Genomic DNA, 3,818 nt, shown 5'->3' on the forward strand with positions numbered 1-3,818 from the left:
TCATGTGGGTGTGGGTGCTAAGGCTGTGGCAGGGAAGGAGGTACATAGTTGGGTGTAGAGGTGAGGGTCGAAGAAGTGGTGTGGTTAAGTGTATGGGCTTGGGCAGTGAGGGGTGGGTGCGTAGGCGGGGGCATAGATGGAGGTTGGGGAGGTGGCGAGAGCGTTGGATAAGAGAATGTGGGGGTGGGTGTGGGAGTGGGTATTGAAGTAAGATGACCTCTTCTTACGTTCTTCTTTATCAGATAGCGTTGTGCTCCATGCCTCCACCTCACTTGAGTGGCTGCGTAGCTATAGCGGCATTCACTTTTAGATGGAGACGCCGTAATCAATTAAAAGTCAATGTTTGATCATTTAATGATCTTGACAGAAATAACATACTCAGATATTAAAAGATACAACTTCGAGCCGAGATGATGTTGGTTTCAAATAAATTTGATATATAGGATTCAAATAAATCTGATCCAAAATTTTGGCTCATACCTCGACGTATTTTTTTCAATTCAATTTTCATACGTAAGTCAAACTTAAAATCAATTTCAGAGCGATTATAATTTTTTGAACTAAATCATAATCCGAATTTGGTACATATCTCAAAATTTGATAATTTAAATTTGCATGATTTATTAAGATACATTCAAGCTAAATCCTTTTATCAAACAACCCCTTAATCTAAAGGCCAACATTCTGCGTCATAGAGCAGTGCAGGTCTTACCACCATCTTATAAAAAATTTTCCTTAAGTCTAAGAAGTATTTTCTATCACACAATAGGCATGATGCATTCCTCCACTTCAACCAACTAATTTGAAATATACTAATTAATCACATCCCCATCCATATCACCATCATTTTAAACAAATCATTTGAGATATCTTGAATGTTCACACCTTTTAAATGTTTTGATCACTCGTTGTTACAACTCTGCCGCTAGAGCTACTGCCACTAAAAATACATTTCAAGTATTCAGTTCTAGATCCACTCAAACAATGGACTTTCAACTCCAATATCAGCCTCATAAGTTAAGTTTTTCTAAGTCTTTCCTAATCTTATCCACAAGAAGGAGACCATTGACGAAAAACATACTCAAAGGTGCATCCCACTGTAAATGTATAGTAATAGCATCAATAAATAAAGCAACACATATGTTCTTAACACCGATTCTAGAAGTAATTAGAGTTGCTAACAATTCACTTTCAAGCTGAGCTGTGGTCGACCCAAAATTGGCATGATAAAAATTTGATCTAAAATTTTGGCGCGTTTAAACTGATCTGATCTTGATTTGAGCCAAAATTCAAATCAATCTTTGAGCAATTAATGATTTGCAAGCTAAATTCACTAAATTTAAAGTCATATGTTGTTAACGACCCAATTTCGAGCCAAGCTTGGGTTAGCTCAAAATTGGCTAAAAAAATTTTTATCCAATTTTTTTGGCTCGCAGCTTGGCTCATTTATTTTAATTGAATCTTGAACTGAGCCAAAATTCAAATCAATCTTCAAGCGATTAACGATCTTTGAGCTAAATTTACCACCCTAAATGTAATCAAACTGAAATAGGAAATATATTAAGCAAACCTCATACTTTGTTAAAACTTAAACCTTAAGCTCATTCTTCAAAGCAAATGAAAATAAAACGAATATGAAGAATAAAGATTACCTCCTTGAACGTTTAGTGTAGTAGAGGAGCAAGAAGAAGAGAAAATAGGAGTTTCAGGTCACTGTAAGCAACGATCCCACCTCTACATTCCGAGCTAGCTCCTATTATAATTGTATCTTGAGGGTTTCAGGGACAAAGGTAATTTTGAATGAAATAAAGAGGGACAAGCAAGGGTTTCGGAGAAAGGCAGAGAGTTTCATATAGAGAAGTCAAAGGTTGAGAGGGAAGTGATTTTGGGCGGGGTATAGGATTAATTCCGACGGCCTATAAAAAGCTTTCATTGTATCAGTTATTAACACTATTACCGACGGTCTTTCCGATCAGTTAATAATAAAATATGTTGATTGAAAACTTATCATATGGCGGGTACAAAGATAACCGATGAATTATAACCGTTGCTTAATATTTGCTTATAACCGACAGATTAGTCCGTCGGTAACAATTAAAAACAGTCGGAAAACAAAATATTGTTAATAAGTTATAGTATATTTTATAGTTATGTTATCACAAATAACCAAGATAAAAGGTAATCGTATAAGCGTCGGTAATTAAAACAACTTTTTTTCCAGCGTGTAAAAAGCTGTCGGTTTTATTATTTTTTCTTGTAGTGTGTTACGTGCCAAAAATTCGTGGAAGTTGACCGATAATTTAATATCTTAATAATGCACGAATATTCAACACATTAAAAAAATAGCAGGAGGAGAAACCAAATTGTTTTATGTAGAAAAAACTCTGAATAGAGACAACCGCAGCGTCGTATCTGGTCAAAGTAATTAACTATAATTGTGTAAATACAATGATACACTCTTTTTTCATAATTGGGAGAACGGGCTTACTATTTCACGTTAGATATATACAATACTTGTTGGTATACATCATAAAGAAAAATACATGTGCTAGGAACTACTGTCGTATTCTGAATATGATAGTCGTGAGTAGTAGACTCTAGTGGTCGATGGTTAGTGGCGTCATGTGGTGACAGTCTGTGATGGTCGACAGTGGCCGATGTGAATGGTCGTCATTGATTGACAACTACGGAGGTTGGAAGTTATCGTTGGATCTTCAATATATATGTTATTTATAATATTCATACTTGGGATACAAGCTTTGCAAGCAGTGATCAACGGCGACGGGAGGTTGGCAACGGCAGCCGAAGGGTGATGATCATCAATGGTCAGTAGCTACGGAGGCTGGCAGTTCTTGTTGAGTCTTTTGTCTAGAAGTGGCTCTTGAATTCTTCTTCTTCTCCTCCCTTTTTAAGTGAAGAGAATGGATTTATTTATAGCCACTGGATATGAGCATTTTGATCTTTGGGGAACTAGCTTACTCAACCAACTGATCAGACCGCTCATATTAACCCCTCTTAATCATAGGAGATTGAGTACATTAATAATCTCAGAGATTCTTCTCATTTAAAGGCTCGATTTGATTATAAATATGTCAAATTTGGAGTCTATTTAATTAATAATCCAACGCCTCCAAATGTGCTTCATTATTTTGATTTTAGTTATTGACCCAACATTGGTATCATTGGGTTCCTCTTATTGAGAATGTTAATTTGACTAAAAGTTATTAAAATCGGGGCCCTAGATGACCTTGAACGAGAATTTAAAATATTTATTAATAGAAAATATATCGAGAATCATGTTTGATGATATAATTTTTATGACGATGTATTAATATGTATTCTTGCGAAATTATAATTATAATACTTTTTTTTGTTCTTAATGTAATTATAAAATTCCATTTTATTACAAATTTATATTTATTAGTAAACTAAAAAAAGTTACAAAAAAATAAAAAGATTTCAGTCACCTATTTAAAAAAAAAAAGATACGTAACCAGATCTTACTAAAATATTAATTTTATAAATTTTTCTTAATTCATGTACGTTTTGTTAAATATAATATTATAATATATTTAAAATTTTATCGTAATAAAATAAAATTTTAAATTAAATAAAATAAATATTATATATTTGTGCCCCCTTGCGTCGTGAGTAGCGACCTCTTCTTAAAATTTGTTTCTTTTATATATTTCTTCTAATGCCATTTACATACATGACACCCAATTCTTATTTATTTACATATCTAACGCCTAAACTTTAATTCTTATACTTATACCATTTTAATCTTTCATATATGATAATAAAATACAATCATTTTA

This window comes from Phalaenopsis equestris, unplaced genomic scaffold (genome assembly GCF_001263595.1).
Source record: "Phalaenopsis equestris unplaced genomic scaffold, ASM126359v1 Scaffold000932, whole genome shotgun sequence".
Taxonomy (NCBI): domain Eukaryota; kingdom Viridiplantae; phylum Streptophyta; class Magnoliopsida; order Asparagales; family Orchidaceae; genus Phalaenopsis; species Phalaenopsis equestris.